At 39.8% G+C, this 18840-nt stretch overlaps 1 long non-coding RNA gene across 1 annotated transcript in view; it reads left to right on the forward strand.

The window, feature by feature from the left end:
* Window positions 1-14489, forward strand: part of LOC122188336 — a 41669-nt gene extending 27180 nt beyond the window's left edge. The window contains exons 2-3 of the long non-coding RNA XR_006181561.1: window positions 1276-1343; window positions 14368-14489. This is a non-coding gene — a long non-coding RNA (uncharacterized LOC122188336). The remainder of the gene's footprint in view (window positions 1-1275; window positions 1344-14367) is intronic.
* The last annotated feature ends 4351 nt before the right edge of the window (window positions 14490-18840 follow it).

Here is an 18840-nt window from a genome sequence, read left to right on the forward strand (position 1 = left end):
TTAACTGTAGTGTATTGTAATAATTCTTTTTTTTTATTTAAGAGGATTTTTCCCGCCCTTTCCCCAGAGTGTGTTCCATCTGCTCCAGGAACAGGGGTAGAAAGGAAAGCTATTTATTTTTCATGTTTTTAATGTCATGTAGAACATGAAGAATGCTATCTGGGTCCCACTGTTGTGAGATGTATTTCTTTTCTATACATTTCTCACAGATACTGTTTGAATAGCTGGGGCATAATTATTGTGGCCAAGGAGAAAGCCATTCTGGACATCAAGTAGCCATTAAAAAGATGCTGAGGAAACATGAGGACTGACTAGAGATTTAACTGAAACATGGGCACCATTCCCCCAAATCTCTATCAAGATAACTGGTTGCTTACATGCACTGTTCATACAATATCAGCTCAGCATCTGAATTCCATCTCCCCTTTCTTTGGCTGGAGGGGTCACCTAAACCAGCTCCCCCTGCCAAGCAGACAAGTTTTTCAAGGTGGATTGGTCACACATGTGCGTGGATATGTTGAAAAGCATCTTGCTTGTTCCTATTGCTAAGCTGGATACCATGTTTCTCGAAAGCTGGCACAGACAACTGGACACAAGTAATTCATTGCTGACCTTCTGGCACTGCAAAAAGACAGTGCACAAGAGCAGCGTTCTCAGAGGAGAGTGATGCCTTCTGTCTTTGGGAGGCTGCTGAGAAAATGGCAAGGCTTGTTCCTTTGTCTCAGTAACAAACAAGTGTGTTTTTAAGTGCAGTGGTCGGAACAACAAAAAAAGGGAAGGCCCTTGAAGACAAAACCCAGAGAGATAATTCTGATACACTTTTCATACATCTGGAGCAGATATAAAGCATTCCTAAATATCTCCAGCATGTTAGTTTCCTGTGGTTGATTTACAGGCTGTGACAGAAAATCCATTTCTGTTCCTGTAGATGCTAAATTCATTACTTTGCCACAGAATTCAGATTCTCCACTTCTCCTTGAACTTCAGCTTGCTGCTATGGCAACCAGTGCCAGACAATATATTTTTTCCTTCCCACTATTTTCCACTGGCACAGTTGTGCATTGCAGTAAAAATAGTATCCTTTTGCAATATTAAAAAAAAAAAAATAATCACTGTGTTTTATTACAAGAGTTCCTCCTACATTTTGAATTAGGGCCATATACTATATATGCAGCATAAATCTGATTAATCACAGTACAATCAAAAGCTTCATAAACTAACAGAGCACATTTTCCTTATAGCGGTACTAAAAAAATATTTACTTTCTTCTTTCAGACTTCCCACTGGACATTTTTGGTTACGGTACAGTGTTTTTGAAATGGCCACAAGGATTCCATTTTTCAGTAAGTACCTGGTCATTCTTCTCTGTTTCTGATGTTACCATCATTTAGAGATGTCAGAGGTACTCTGGGATTAGCTTGCTGATAAAAATCCATGCTGTTTTGAGCTAGCTTCTCTCTAAGTCTCACTGAAGTTCCAAATTGTTTTCTGAGTTAGGTGTCTGATCTTCACTGCAGAAAATCCAAGGAATGTCAGAAGAATGGAAGGAAATCAATCGATTGATTAGCTGCTTTTGCTCCCCTGGATGGTATGGAAGACCAAATAAACAAGGCTTGATCCTTCTCAAATACAAGCCTTGTGAGGCTGACTGTGAACTCTGCCATGCCACAACATGGGAGGCTGGTCAGTGGATAAATGAGAAGACAATAATTGTCTGTTTAGACTTGTCAGCAGTGCCCTGTCCAGAAACAGCATTCTTTAAAAATGATCAATGGGTATTCAAGAATAATGAAGCTAGAAGTAATTTATTTGTAGCAATGCTTAACACACATTAACTGAAAGGACACTTTTCCATACTTACAATGCTTTGTTCAGCCATCCCCATATATATTGCTTATTTAGAGTGAAAGATTTTTGACACCTGTATGTGTTTTGCACGACCCTGGGAACTGCACAGATGGTTACATTGCAGAAAGCCTATATAAGAGACATGTCAAAGTTGCAAAAGCTCTCAGTAAGCAGCAGCATTAATTTTTTTGCTCATTTCACAGAGAATGGAAATCTATTACTCTGCATATACATAACCACATGCCTTCCATATGTGCTTAATAGTTCAGCTAGCTTTACTGCGCTGTTCTTACTGCAGTGCATAAGAGAGATACAGCTGCTAATAAATTCATTTTCGTGACAGCTCTCTGAGATGAAAGCATACTGGTATCCAGGCTTGTGAGAAGACACCTAAGTGACATAATATTTAAAGCTCAAACAGGATAAGACTAGTTATCCAATCTGAGAAGCCCACGGGCCGATTTACAGTCTTTAGTTGTCATGATGCACATCCAGAATACAGACAATCCTTGACTGACACGAGTGCTTGGTAATTCTACAGACTCAGCCCTTTGGCAAAACCTCATTACCAGCACGGTCATGAACGTGGGTCAGGTTCACATTTCCCAGCATGTGTTTTAACTGAGGTTGGAATCCTGTATGAAAATTGCAAGGTGATCATGCAATTAAAATTCATACTAAAATACGTTTATAGAAGGATTGAATTATTGGCAGTATGTCTAGCTATCTAGCACTAGGATTTGCTAATTTTTGCATACTTAGACATAGAGCTGTAATGTTACTTTAAGGCTTTATAAATGGTTACATCCAGTATTTTTTGAATAAATATGTTTAATCAGTATTACCTAGCAGTGCTGACAATTTTCATGAAAATAGTTATACTATTCCAATTCTTTACTTTGTGCCTTCTGCAGAGATCTCTACCCAGTGTTTTTGGAATCCTCCTTCCAAGGAAGAACTAGGGAAGTCTTCTGTCTCCCTACAATCCTATATCCTGTTAGACACCCACTGGGCTTCTCCCCTGCATATTTTCTCCTCCCATTCCTTTTTAATATAGTCAACAGCCTTATTCCTTGGAGTGAGGTCAGGACGAGCAATGATGGTGTAGAAGAAACACAATGTGGTATTTCCCACCTAATGTTTGATGGCTGAAAGTTCAACCTCTAAAATTGAAGCATGAACTAAAACATGTCTTGGCAGTAAGTGAAATGCTGTCCCTCAGGGTAGCTTTTGCTGAGATCTCAGAAAGGAAGATGAGGCCTGTGATTCATCTTTGCTGTTTTTTGCATTTTACCGAAGGCATCACATTTTATTTTTTTTTGTCCATGAGGCACCAGAGACCACCTACTTCAGGACAAATTTAATGCCTCACACGTTCGGACCCAAATTCTTTCATCTTGGCCCAGTGTAACTTTCCATTACTCTATACTGATGAAAACGTGATTTTGTCAATTTTGCTCAGAGTCACTGGTGTGAATGTGTATGTACAAAAAGAACACTGCAGACTTTCCTGAAAAGAAAGCTACTAGGGCTTTTCCAGCACTGACATTTCACTATCAGTTCTATTTTTTTTTTTTATTCAATAAATACGCTGAAATTCAATGTGCCAGAGCTTGACACTATACAAATAAATGCCTCAGAGAGTAGTACATCTGGTTTCAATAACAACAGCAATAATTTCCAGTATTTGTTTTCATAACAAAGGACCAGAGTCCAACAGCATTACTGGTGAGAAGAGCACTGAAAATGAGAAGGGTATATAATTTATTACACTTACGAAATCTATGTTAAAAGAACATTATTAAGGTTGTAAAGTCAAACACTTGAGACTTAGGAAATACCAGAATTAAGGTGGTCTGTGCAACTTTAATTTGACCTCATGAATGTATACCTCAAGGCAGTCTTTAGTTACATGAATGTATGCAATTTCTCTCCACGACACCAACCTCAGACAGTGCACAGAAAGTGTAAGTGGCCCATTTAAGGACCACTATGTATTACTACTTACTATCCTTCTTGCATCTGGTATATGATGCTTTTACTCTGCACCCTACAAACCTTGCTTTAAAGAAAAGACTCTTAGCTTCCTCCCAGGTGGTTCTCTCCTGCTCATCACTGCTGCAGCTAAGCACTTTGCAGCATCAATTTTACAGAAATCTGTGCCTGTTAGTGAGCAGTGAATCCCTTCACGGAAGAGTGAGTGCAGAGGGCCTGATGCTCACATTGCAGGGGATTGCTGCACCCCAGCAGCACATTTGAAACATCCAGGAGTGGTTGGAGGGCATTAGATGGGTTGCCTGCAGAACTACACTTATCTCAATTGCTCCCAGAAAAATTCAACCTGTGCCCCAGCAGGTCTTGGGAATGCAAACTGGAGTGTGGTTAGTGGGGAAGGTATGGCTTCAAAACAAAACCACAGATTGAATTTGCAATGCTGTAGTAGGCATATCCTGCAAGAAAACTATTTTATAGATGGAGAAACCACACATGGGGGTTAATTGAACAAGTGTCCGCTAATTTTGGGTGCTGAATGTGAGGATGCAGCATGTTATGACTTCCCACTTCCAGCAGCCCCTGCTCGTATCCCCTCTCTGATAACTCCCTGCTGCACTCACAGATGCTGCAGATCTGATGTTCTCCTGTTTGAACATTTCATCCTCGTAATTCAAGCTGACCCCTCACTGTACACTGGAATCAGTAAGTCACATAATCTGCTTCTATATTAGAAAATTACACGAAGCCAGGGCAAGGGTCACAGCGCAGCTTGCTGCCACATGGCTTAATTTTCTTTCTCCCTTTCACTAACCCCAGAAAGCCTCATCCATTCTCCTTACTGGGTACATACTTCTGCCCATTTTGTTCTCTGGGCTGTGACTAGGCAGCTACTCATGATGGTAGACAGGTTCCCTTGTCTTTGGCCTGGTTGATCCCACAGTTTCCAAAGAGCAGGGATTGTAACTCTGTTTTCCTCTCTTACCAACATCATATTTCCCATATGGGGAGTATGAGCTCATGTTTTTTTCCATGTCCACAGCGCTTGAAATAAATCCAGCTGTATATAGCCAGGAAATTCCAGCACTTGGTATTTCCATTTCCTTAAAACATTCTATTTGTTTTATCTGCATTTAATTTCATATGGAGGTTGGGGCTGACAAGTTGCTGATCTGTAAACTTTGCTTGGTTTCATCCCCAGAGCACCATGAACTTTCTGCATGAAGGACTGGTGCACACTGATAAATACCCATGCAGCAAACGCCTTCCCCATCACATGGTGTGGAAGTGTGGATTTTCTTGTCCAGCATTCCTACATAGATCCCACTGGCACCTATAAAAGTAGTAGAAAATTGCCTTTTAATTTTTTTTTTTTAACTTAATCAGCATATTTGCTTCTACATTGCTCCAAAACAGTAGCATATCTGATACTGCTTTGAGTTTGGACTTGAATTCAGCCAATGTGTCACAAATGTCCAAGATGACGTATGCTGATGTTTAACAGGTGGTCACAAACATCTATCCTAAAACAAACAACAAGTAGTACATCTTATTAAATTACATTACTTGAGCTGTACTGAGCTGCTTTTTTAATCATACCATAATGCCAAAATAATGACTAATAAGAGATAGAAACACTTTCTTGTCCTGAACATGATGGAATATGTTCAAGTAAATGAAAAACTTGTTAGTGTATGAACTGCGGCCATAAACCACTACTATACACATTTTTCATAGTGGATCATAATGCCATATGGGTTTTTAATAAAATATATGACCTAGTCCAAACCTTGGCTATTGCTGCTATCTGTCATTTGTTGTAAAGACGCCAGACATGCTTGATTTCCCTAGTTAGATTGAATCTGTTTCTGTCTTAAGGTTACTTCTGCTTCAGAATGACATCTCCCACATTCCTGAATGGTTTTAATTATCTGTCTTGCTTTCTCTTTCTCAACACACTTTTTTTTTTTTTTCCCCCAAGTGTCTTGAGTTGTTTTGTGTTGATGGCAAAGTATCTTGCTGAGGGCATGATTATTGCAAGTTGCCATTTAAGAGCTAATTATAGGGTAGATTATATTTTTCTTTATAGCAAATGCACTTGACAATTTTCATTTTTCACAGAAAGAAATAATTAAAAGCTATCTTTTACACGTACAGTGTATGTGTGTACAAGCTTGGTGAATGAATGCTGAGGTTCATGACCTTGCATTCATATCCCTTAGATAAGACCTTTACTTGTTGTAGAAGAAAAGACTGCATATGGGGCAGTAGTAACAAGGAAGTAACAGATTATTCTGAACTCTTTTGTATGAAGGATATATATAGAAGAGTTGAGTTCTCAATCTGATGTGAATCTGTGTGGTGTGACTGACTTAGTCAGAATTTACTAAGATTTACTTTGGGAAATATGACCCATATGGTATTGTTTCCTCATGTTTCTCTCTGTTATTTGCCTGCTCATTTTTCATCTGATTCTACTGAAGGGCCTTTCCAAGCAGGCAGACCTAGTAGAAAGCAGGCAGAAGGAATAGCAGCACATTAACACCCTAACTGACAGCACCTCAGGTTAAGAGGAAGACATATGGCAAATGCAGACCACTAACACAAGGATTGGAGAAGTGTTAACATCTTGTCTTCTGCTGGTTTTCTCTAAGCTTTACTTCTTTGACTTCTTCATTACATAAAGAAGAAATCCCTCTTTTCTTGCCCAGACTGCTTAGTAAAGAAGATCCAGATCTTCCCTTGCCTTCTATTTAGCACATCTTCAGCAGCTGAAGGAGGTCCCAGCGCCACGTAAGCAAAGAGCAAGAAAAGCTCATGGTGAAAGCCTTCTGGAGCTTTAAATGCCAGAGAATTTTAATGCAAAACAAATGTCTGCTACCTCGTACTAAGGGCTTAACTCTTGCTATTTTAAACTTTCTCAATTTTATTAAAAGAAAAGTAACTTCCCTAGCTTTTTTTCTGCTCTGTCTGCTTTTAATTTTCTCATTTATGCATATCTGGAATGAGGAGGAACTGTTACAGAAGGAGTTTTGAGAAAAAATACAGAAGCAAGACAGAAATCTGATTTTTTCCATAACACTTTTGGCCTTTTAGAATCATAGAATCATAGAATCACCAAGGTTGGAAAAGACCTAAAAGATCATCCAGTCCAACCGTTCACCTATTCCCAATAGCTCCCACTAAACCATGTCCTTCAACGCAACATCAGGCCTTTCCTTGAACACCCCCAGGGTCGGTGATTCCACCACCTCCCTGGGCAGTCCATTCCAGTGCCTGACCACCCTTTCTGAAAAGTAATACTTCCTCATGTCCAGCCTGAATCTCCCCTGCCGTAGCTTGAAACCATTCCCCCTGGTCCTATCACTAATGACACGAGAGAAGAGGCCGACCCCCAGCTCACTACGACCTCCCTTCAGGAAGTTATAGAGAGCAATGAGGTCTCCCCTGAGCCTCCTCTTCTCCAGGCTGAACATTCCCAGCTCCTTCAGCCTCTCCTCATATGGCCTGTGTTCCAGACCTCTCACCAGCTTTGTTGCCCTCCTCTGAACACGTTCCAGGGCCTCCATGTCTTTCTTGCAGTGAGGGGACTCAGTTCTGATGGCTTACTTTAGGTACTCAGTTCTGATGTCCTAATACATAAAATAGAATCACTGAATCACAAAACAGTTTGGGTTGGAATGGTCCTCAAAGCCCAGCCAGCCCCAGCACGGGCAGGGCTGCCACCCACAGCTCAGGCTGCCCAGGGCATGGTCCAACCTGGCCTTGAGCGCCTCCAGGGATGGGGCCTAACCAGGAGGTATTCACCTTGACTGATAGTCAAAGGTAGTCCAGATCAGTGTTGGGGTTCACTAGAGGGACAGAAAGAATGGGTTCAGAAGTGTCACCAGTATACTTGTTGGGGAGCAACCCATGGGAGGACTCTTGACAGGACACCTGTATCTCTTTGGAGCTCATGACACCGATGCATGATTCCTGTCATGCAGGGTGCTGAGTTTCATGGAAGGATAGTCATCTATCTGTTGTGCTTATGTTCCTTTTCAGTGCCTATGGGTCCTTTCATGCCATGTTATTCAGTCACGAGAGTGCTTTGGCAGGAAAGGCATCAAATGGCTTTGACAAGGCTGCCTTTATGCACTTGCAGGTGTCTAAGCTGAGGTATGCAAAGAATTTCATAGATCAGCCTGGATCTTGTTTTCAGTCACCTATCAAAATGTTTGCTCTACCTACTTAGCACATATCGCACAAAAAACCCATGCCAAACATGAAAGCAATGAAGGTCTGAATAATAGTATGTCACCTTTTAAAAAACATTAATTACATTTTAAAAATGAAAATAAGTGGAATTAATTACCCTAAAATATAACCTTTAATCTTTTAAAAGCTGGCCCTATGAGCCCTAGCCATAGATTTTGGAGTACTTAAAATATCATATAATACTAAAATATTTTTGTGAGCTTTCATATAACTGAATTTTAGACCTGTTGGACATTTCAGCATGATCTAATGGCTGATGCACAGAAGCTGTTGTTGGGACTCCTGGGCTCTATTTTCTCTTTCTGTCAAAATTTATGGCTAATGAGAAGCCATTTTCTGCATTACTTAGCCAGTGCAAAACTGTGCTTCTTAGGGGTTGTTTTTATGATCTAAGATGTACTGTTTCTAGTGATCACATGCAAAGTAAACCTTTTATTTACTTAGCCACCTCAACACTGCATGCAACAAAATCAGCATGTAATTCTTACAGCAGAAATGTCACTGCTTTATAGCTGCTGTGATTTTTAAGACTTATATAAAGATGCAAATGCTGTCACCTTTTCTTGTGAGGACTGAAATCTCTGCAAGCAATCCTGTAGAGCTGAGTCTCAGTTTCATAAGTAATTTTCTGAGGCTTCAAAGTAGCAGGAGTCTGAAAAATGATAAAAGTGGAATGATCTTCATTTTCAGTGCCAATGATCAAAGTGTTCTCTTGTATTTAGGTATGTGGAACTCATTCTGGCTACTCAGATGAAGAACTACTATGCTGGATTTGGTTATCAGAATCTGGCCAAGAGTAAACAACCTTTTTCACGGTGATGTCATTAAAAAAAACCTCACAATATGCCTGAATTTGGACAATTTACAGTAACTCTGAAGTCAGTGATTATTCATAGAAGTACTTAGTGCTGTTTCTGAAGTTTAATGATAATTCTGTGAATTTACTTCGTTTTTGTTTACACTTATATGTGTTAGTAAGACTGTGTCTTGCTGTTTGGATTTTTAACCTTACTGTTTGGATTTTTAAGCAGTGATTTCAGATCATTCGTACATAAGATGTTATGCTTGTTAGCTTATTGTTTTGAACAGGTTTGGCACAAGTGAATGGATAATATTTCAGTAAACTACTTAAATTGCTGAGGCTGAAATGAAACAGATTTTTGTTTGCTTTTAATTCATAGATTGAACTCATGTGATTTCCATAGTCCTCAGCAGTTTTGGCTTGTGGTCTCAGCTCCAGAATAACACGTTATAGATATTTTGCATGTCTATTCAGGCAGACAAAGCAGTAAAAAAAGTCAAGAAAGCCTGTGAGCCACTGTTTTTTGACACCAGGTTGATAGTGCTATAATATATTAATAGCCAAGATAATAAGTGTCCAAAGTACAATTACTGCAGTGATCAACTATTAATACCTGAATGTGCTTCACCAGTACAGACACTTGAGTATTCTTATTCCAAGGTTCAATCTTCATAGTCTTTTGTTTCTTTAGATTGACCTAAACTTACCTAAAGTACTTATCTAAAGTATTAAAGTGTGGTTTTCACATTCGTATGGTTTGTGCGTAGGAAGAAATTTTCTGGACCTGAATCTTTTTCCACTCCTGCATTTTGACTTACAGTGCTGTCACACTCTCTTTCATGTTGTAAATGCCTATAATGAGGATTCAGAGGAGCCTCTCTTTCACTGTAAGTTTAAGAGACAATTTGATCTCAATTGTACTGTGAGTCGTTTGGAGACAAGTGATATAAGTGATTCGGTTACCCATCTGTCACAAAACCAGTCCCTTGCTGTGGTTTCTATGAAATCCACCTGGCCAGTATATTTACTTTCTGGGATCCCATATACCTATAAACGACCTTATTATTCTGTTGAGTGTGATTTTTCCAGAAGATGTTGCGAATCTGACAGGAAATAGTATTTTTTGTACTATACCTGTGACATGCAAGTATTTCAATTTCTCTCAATGGAACTCAGACAGCAACTGCTGTTCTACATGCCTGGCTTTAGGCATATCACACAGCTGCAGCCACTCAAACCAGAGGAAAAAGATCTCTACCAGGTACAGCATATGGATGGCTAGCTTTGCTTGATGCACAGAGTATAGTAAGGTGGACATGTATGAGGGCATCACAGTTTTATGCTGAATTTTCTGAAGGGCTGGATAGGGCATTTAAGACCCTAGCAGAATAGTAACAGAATCTTCTGAATCTCTACAAAGGAGAAAAATAAAACAAAATTGTAAGTATGACCAACTAATTGTAGCCATTGAAGAGGGAGAAAGAACTGGAATGATGTAAATACTGGAGCTACTAAATATTCTGCTTGTCACTCTTTAGAGAAATAAATGAATGCATCTGAGCCTTTAAAAACTAGGACATTGTGTATTCTCTGGTTTTGTGTGTTTATGTCTTTCTACAATCTAATACAATGTCTCCTTCCAACCAAGGCCAATGTTTGCTCATTGACGCTGAGAACACAGCATATCTGACGAAGGTTTATACATCCAGTGAACTTTAGAGAGGTAGTTCATGATGCTAATTACAAACAAACAAACAAAACTAATAAAACTAATTTAGGCACTGATTACCCAACTGCAATTTATACAAGTGTTGAAAGATGAAATCTGTTCAAAATCTTTACTCAGGTGTTTGAAGGTGTGTTTACTGTCTAAAAAATCGGTGCAGTTTAGTGTAATGATTTCTGAACTGACTATAAGTTAGGTAGGCTGGGGATAAAATAGAGAAGCTCAAACAAGACATTGATTTAACACTGATTTAATTGTGTATTTGGACTTACTACAGAATTCAAGTTTTTAATTGCTCCATAGTTCACTGTCTTAATAGGTTGGCCATCATTTATACTAAAATTATCCACATTGATCCATCAGTATGAAAGGTATTAGAGTGGCCTCCATGTTAGTGTGGCCTCTTAGCAGGGAATTCCCACCAAGGTTATGAGGTTCAGAATGCCATCATTGCTGCTGTTATGGGGACACGCTGTGAGTAGAATAAACTGACACGTTGTTAAATACTTTTAGCAAGATGGGATGTTTTCTTCCCAACACAGCTTGCTGAACAGGAAAGCAGTTATCACATATCACATTCAAGCAAGATAAAATGCAGAATGAGGACAGGAATTATGCTATAAAATGATTTTTGCAAAGGAAAGAACTCGTGACAGAAGAAAAAAGTCCAGGTTTGCTGGACAGCAAGGAGAAGGCAGGGCATGCAATCATGAATGTGGATTAAAATTTAGCAGCTGGGATCTAAGTCTTTGCAGACGTGGAAAAAATGTTGGATCGATGACTGACCATTTCCAGATGTCAAGTGAAATATACATATTTAAGATAGCATAATACCCCAGATCAGGAGCATATACCATGTAGAACCAGGCCTACTGGGGCTTCTGGAAAGCACCAGAGATCATGTGAAATTGTCAGGGTCATTGTTAGAAGTCAGAACATGATACATTGCTTCCAGTTCTGAAAATAGGGGTGCTGCCAGCTGAAAGTAGGAGGAAAATAAATGCATGGAGAATCTTGAGTTCAACTTCTTTGTGATGCTGACTTTTTGATCTTCTAGATTGTTTGTAGAATTACTGCAGCTGTATAGAGCTTAGAACAAAAGTGCTAGAGAAACCAGTGGTAGGTTCTGTCTGTTTGGACTAGGTCATATGTTGCTTTTCTCTTTTTTTGTTTGTTTGGTTGGCTGTTTTTTTGCCGATGTGGCCAATGGTGTGATTTCCTGCAGGAGCTATGAGGCTGGGTGCATTACAGTTAAATGCATCTTTTATCTATCTGACTTCTCTGGGGAGGTCTCTGAGGCATGGTCCTTGCTGGCTGTGTGCCCACGCCACACCCTGCACAGTGCAAGTGAATAATAATAGCAGTTTTCTTACAGAGAGTGAGGGAGGACAGGCATGTGTCTGGCACAAATAAGCCGCATTCTGCCTCACATGGTGGCTGGCTGTGGGGAGGCAAGGGGGAGAAGGAGAGAAGGGGACGAGTGGGGCAGGGAGGTTTTTGTGCCACTTTTATCTCTGCAAGGGTCAGTCCCGGATAATGTGCTGCTTCTTTTGAATTGTAGAAGTGCAGCAGTGACTACAGATCCTGTTTGCCTTCTGTAGCCACCTCTTCTGCGTGAAAATCCTCTCTCTCCATACTGCAGAAGGTAATCCAGCAAGCTTTTGAAATTATAGTGCACTGTGATGCTCTGAAAATCGAGGAGAATGATGCATGTTTTTCCAAACCTCCTTCACATACCAGACACCGTCAAGATTATTTTGCCTTTGCAAGTGCACAAATCAAGCTTCTGAGTGTAACCAGGAACTCTCCCCTCCCCCTGGCTTTATGGATGTGGGATTTCACTTGCAGCAACGGCTCATGCTCTGTATGGGAGCCTCTGTTACGTTTTTTCTCTATGCCAATCCATCCCCCCGTGGAGAGAGTTTATAGCAACCAACAATGAACGGAGAGGATTGGGGCAGATGTGAATAAAGGGCTAGTGAACATTTTTAGCTCCAAAGAATGAGCTGTGATCACTTGATTCCTAAGCAGGCAGAATTGCAGCGTCTGGTTGGTACATATTGAGTGCTTTTTGTACGATGTACTCTGCCTGATTCCTGTCTTCTTTATCATTGCTAATAACATTACATTTGATTAAAATACCTTAATTGCCAAAAGTAAGATAACTCACCCACAAATAATATTAGGTGCCTCTTGCTTGTATTTTTGAGTTACTTTTTATGCTGATGTTCTTACTGGTAATCTGTGTCAGCTATTTCAGACTCATGTTTAATAGTTTAAACATGCACAGATGTATTTAATATATCTAATACAATGATGTCATGTGTGATGCCTTATATATGACATATATATATAAGGCATATATTAAGGATTCTGTTAACAATCTCACATTACATTTCCATTGTATGAAGATGCATAATTTATTCACACACCAACATCTACATGTGTGCAAAAGCTAATGTGCGTGTCATGTATATCTAATGTAGTAGAAAGTATGCAGAATCTTCTTCTTGAACCCATTTCTACACATTTAGCATCTCGTTTCCCTCTTAGCGCGTTATGCACAAACATGCGATTTAAGTACAAGTGGGTAGATATTCAAAGATTTGTAATCTTTGCAACATTTTGTTATTTCACATCACCAATGTGAAACACTTATTCAGCACAAAATGTCTCTCTGCTTTCTGCAAAAGCTGCCATCTTTTTTTTTTCTTTCTTTCTTCAAATCCTCTGACCTCCCTTGGGAAGGCTTTTATGCATGTTCAGTATGCTCACACAACTATTTCTACTAGCACTGTTACCATAGAAACCTAGTGATGTTTTTTTTCCTTTCCTGCCCTGTCAGGGTTTGGACCTAGTGCCAGACCTCTTTGCTGTTAGCAATGATATTTTTTCAATATTTGGACAGCTCTTTAGGAAAAAAATCTGTTGTTTACATTTTTAAGATGTAGTATTTTATTTCAGGATGCAATTTTTCAGGTATTAACATCAACCAATTGATTTACATATTTCAAGGATCCAGACAGCTTTTCTTTTGCAACTCTTAGACCATGACATTTTGTAAGGAAGATTCTACAACTGTTTATTAATTGTAGATGTCAACTCAGAACCAGATGAATTGATTTGTTTAATAGGCCAGTGGATTGTGGCTCACATTTTGATTTTTTTTAATACTAACTTTCAACGTTTCGTTAGAATGCACAGAAATGGCTCAGCCACAGCTAATCATAAAAAGAGATGTGTAATTAATTATTATATAATTTACAAGTTATTGATAGGCATCATGTGTAGCGCTCACATTACCAGCTGCCTCATATAAATTTTTAAGCATTTTGATTCTCTGACAACATATCATATTGATTTTTTAAAGGAATCCACTGTCAGTTACATACGTAGCATCATAACTTCTGTTTAGATGGAATAAATTATTTCAATTAACATGACATACAAAATGTTGCTTTTCATTGAATTGTCTGAAATATAAAGTATAATTTGACTTAAGCAAAACATACACACATTATGTAATGTGTATCCATGTTACAACATGGATAGTACATTTGTCTGATAGATTTCAGATGCTGAATTCATTAGCTGATGTAAAGTATTATACTGAAATCACATATTTTCCAGAAATTGTGTCTGCTAGTAACAAACACCTTATTTTTCAGGTGCAAATTGCACCAAGCAAAATGTGACAGAAGGGAGAGCTGAAATGGTTTGAACTTGCATTTTTGTCTTTTAGGCAAGCAATGGCCTTGCAGACTTTTGTCCAAAACAACTGAGTGTCCTGTAATGTAATTATGAGCAGCAGGGCCACCAGAGTGAGCTTTGGTCTTCTTCATTCCCTGCAATATCTGTTCGACGTAAGAGGTAATTACAGTCCTGCAAAGATGAAAATGGATTATATCACTTTATGGTGTGTTTCATGTGCATTTGTTCTTCAGGGACAGGAGAGGGAGCAGTTCTTCCTTCTCATTATCTGCATGCTATATTTGGCCCCCATCCCCCTCTATATCCCTCTTGCCAAATGCAAACCTGCCTGGCCATAATCCGGAGGTGGCTGAGTTTCACTGTGGGGGCACCAGGCTCTGGGACAGGGTGAAGGGAGACTGACCACCCACTTCGTCCCCAGGGAACAAAGGTGAAATTCTTTCTGGGTTGCCACTTTCCCTAAGGATATCAGCATCCTTTGTGCTCTACTGTATATTTTTATTAATAACATTTTTTTTTTTTTTAATTTTAAACTGCCTTATCGTGATAAAAGAAGAAGCGGTGGTGTGTAGTCAACTGGAGTGAATGTGTACATTCTCCAGGCCCAGTCTTGTGAGACTTTGTCCCACTGTTGTTCCCACTCAGAGCTGAGCAGAAACCATGCACATCTGAATAACAGGGGCCCTTTCTGCCTGTTGTAATCCTGGATTGTTACAGTCTAGGGGCCAGCCATGCTGTCACCGTCACAAATTGATTTAACCATCAATTGCAGTGGTCATTAAAGCTGCTAGAAGTCCCAGCCAAGCTGATGAATTGCAGCTGAATGTGAAATGAGCCTCCAAGACTGTTTCCCACCATCTCATATCAAAGCCTATTGTGTCTCTCCAAAGTAAAGGGTCGGAGGTTCAGCCTGGAGTTCAACAATGGGTTTAGTCAGAAGATAGAGCCCCCTTTGCCCCAGCATTCCCAATTACAGTTTTTTTTTCCATGCCTTATTGTGCAGTATTTGCATCCAACTAATATGTTGAATTATTGACATACCCCAGTGTCAATGGAGCTTTTGAAAGATTTATCCCCCAAAGATATGGAATCCCAAGCATCTGTTGGCTCCCCAGTAGTGACAATGAAATGATTCCCTGGTTTTCCTCCTCTGGCAGCCTATTCGACTGATCTGATCTGAATGGCTATCTTTACTCAGCAGAGATTAGCTGTTTCCAGGCCTCACACACAAAAAAGCCCAAGTCTGCTTCTGGAAGTCTTTTTCCTTCAGATGTATTGTTCCCTGCACTTGATTTGCTACTCATTTTTATATAGCACTTAAATCTGCTAGACTTGCGCTTAGTGTCTGTTAGTAACAGGAGAAAAAGAATGAAAACATTATCTGATGTACTCCCATTCCTTTTTTTTTTTTTTTTTTTCTGTCTTTTTTTGTCCTGCCAAATCTGCATGATTGATATAGTCTTCTTGCATTTTTGGCTTGCTATTAAGCTACACATGGTACAGGCTACCAGATGAAATTGTATCCCTTGTGCTCAGGGGGAGCATTTGCATGCTGGGCACACAAGCTGTTTTCCTGTGCAAAGTGTCTTGTCAGAGTCCCATCCCTGTGGGTGAGGGACTCTGGAGTGCAGAATCTGAACTAAGACACTGCAACTGTGATTGCATATATGCAGTCTGGGAAGGTTCCTGCTGCACACGTGGGCAGAAAAAGAAGTTAGAAAAGAAGGGTGGAGCATTAAGTAAAGAGGTCACAGGTCCAGACGATTCCGATGTATTAATAATGAGAAAGCAGACAGCTTTAGGTCTGTATTTGCCTAGGCTGTGTTTACTACAGACTGAGTGTCTCCACTAAATCTGTGTGGAGATGCTGTTAGCAGAGGACTAACTGCTACCACTGGCCTGTGTTCCTCCATGTCTCCCATGAAGGTCATTGGGTGACTGTTGCTGAAAGCTTTGCCATCTCAACAACAGAATGAAGAGATGAATAAATAAATACATATACTTTTTAGTTAAAAGGCTCTTTAAATCTAGTTGTGTCACAGAAGAGCAGTGCTTTTGTTGACCTCTTCCATCTTTCTGAACTTTGGACTATTTCACTGCATGTAGCAGTGAACTTTCCTTAATGGAAAATATCATTGCTGCTTTAATTCTTTTCTGGCCTTACATATTCCAAGTGAAGCATCTGAAAAGTCCATCAATCCATGCTAACACCAGATTGTCTCCACAAAAAGCTGGATTGAATGAATAGGAGTTTGAAAAAATAGAACGGAAGTCTGTCCAATTAATGGCTTGGGTAGTGATTTCATGTCTTGTGATAAGTAAGATTACAAAAAACTCAAATAAACAAAACAAACAAAAAAAGCAACCCCAAAGCCTACTCTCTACTGTGACAAGCTAAAGAATTTTCACAGCTTAAAAAAAAAAAAAAAAAAAAAAAAAAGCCAATGGCAAATAGACAATAATATGGCCAACAGAAGACTCTCCTGAGTTGGAGACTCAAATTTCCCCTGTATTTTTTCATGGCATGAATCACCCACCAGATGATATGAAACCACTGTATGTTGATGAATTTATTTCTTTCAGTCTCTTTTCTGAGTCAACAAATATTAATTGGGCCAGAGGCATAAACGTGAAGCTCTCAAAAACTCTCTTTCTACTGTAATTACTAGGCAAGGAAGCCAGGTGCAAGACTGGGGCAGCATCACCCTGCCTGTGCAAGCTAAGTGCCAATAATCAGGGAGAGGACAATGGAAGGTGAAATTAAAAACTGGCAGTTCCTTGTCATGCTACTCTCTGTACATCCAGGAACTATTCAACTATCACAGTATGAAGCCTGAATAATAAGAGGAATGGAGCACAGACTGTAGTCAATCCACCTACTTTATCCAAACTCCAGTAATATGGGAAGGTACAAATGAGCCTGCATATAAATTCAGATATGTTTGAAACAAACTTTTCCTCTGAGACCGTTCTTGTTTCTCAGCTGAGCTATTGGACGTATCCTTCTATGTGGTTTTTACTAAAGATGAAATCGGTAATATTACAGCTACTGTCATGTAATTTTCTCAGTTCATTTGAACCCTGGAATATGATGGTCTGAAATCACATAAACAATCTTAGCACACTATCATTGCCTAGCTCCAAGGAAGCAAGTCTACATCAAGATTTGACTTTAATGGGAATAAAGTTCCCTTCAGCTCTTCTGTTGAAATTGTCCTTGCATTAACTCCTCTGCAGATCAAGCTGAAGAACAGTGTCATGATTTCCCAAGTCTCGAAGCCTGTTTTCTTTCTCAAAGCCTAGAAAGCTGTCCATTTCATGGTTACTTGCTGAATTGAGCTGTATGGGAAAGGACCATGGTGTCTTGGTGGGCAATCAGTTGGCCACAAGAAAGCCAGTGATATCTGGGGATTCACTAAAAAGAGCGTGGTCAGCAGCTTGAGAGAGGTGATCCTCCCCCTGTCGTCTGCCCTGCTGAAGCCACATGTGGGGTACTGTGTCCAGTTCTGGGCTCCCCAGTTCAAGAAGATTAGGGTCCTGGAGTGTCTTCCTTATTGAGGAAAGGCTGAGAGACCTTGTGTTTCCATCATGGAAATGACTGAGAGGGGATATTATCAATCCTTATAAATACCTATAGGGCAGAAATCAGGTGTATGGACCCAGGCTCTTTTCAACAGTGCTCAGTGACAGAACCAGGGGCAATGGGCACAAACTGGAATACAGGAAGTTCCATAAGAACATGAGGAAAAACTTTACTTTCAGGATGACAGAGCACTGAAACAGGCTGCTCAGAGAGGATATGGATTCCCTTCTCTGGAGATATTCAAAACCTGCTTGGCCACTTCCTTGTGTAACCTACTCTATGGAATCTGCTTTAGCAGTGAGTTGGACCAGATGATCTCCAGAGGTCCCTTCCAACCCCTACAATTCTGTGATTCTATTGTTTCTGTGATTCTTTGTGACTGTGAATCCCAACTCTGCAACATTTAAAGCAGTTATTGAAAAACTTTGTTTCTTTATGGGCTGTCAAGACAAAGACAATCAAGAAAACTTCTATTTCAGTGAAGAATAAAGACTCTTATGTTACAAGGACTTATCTCCCATTGGCATAAATCAAGGCTTGACCTGGCAAAATTTGTATTCATAAAAATATCTAAGTATCTTGTCAGTATTGAGTTCCTAGTGGAATAAGATACATTTTACCCTACAGAATAGGATCCTCCACTGCCACTGATGACACATCTTATTTGCAATATTCAGCTATTGCAGTGAACAGCTTAAGCTGCCATAGAAAGCGATTTCTTCTTTGAACAGTGGGGAGGAAGGAATTCTCTTTCCCACAGCTTTAAGTCCTTGGGATCCTAAGCTTCTTTCTCACAGTGAAGTCCAGTTCTTCCCAGTGCCTCTGATGGTATTGCTTCTCAGCACTGAGCTGCAGAGAGTGCACGCAACCATCTAAGCACATCCTGCTTGGCTAACATGCACACACTGGCATGTGTTCTCA

The sequence above is a fragment of the Lagopus leucura genome, unplaced genomic scaffold (genome assembly GCF_019238085.1).
Source record: "Lagopus leucura isolate 7727_CA_CO unplaced genomic scaffold, USGS_WTPT01 Super-Scaffold_73, whole genome shotgun sequence".
NCBI classification, from domain to species: domain Eukaryota; kingdom Metazoa; phylum Chordata; class Aves; order Galliformes; family Phasianidae; genus Lagopus; species Lagopus leucura.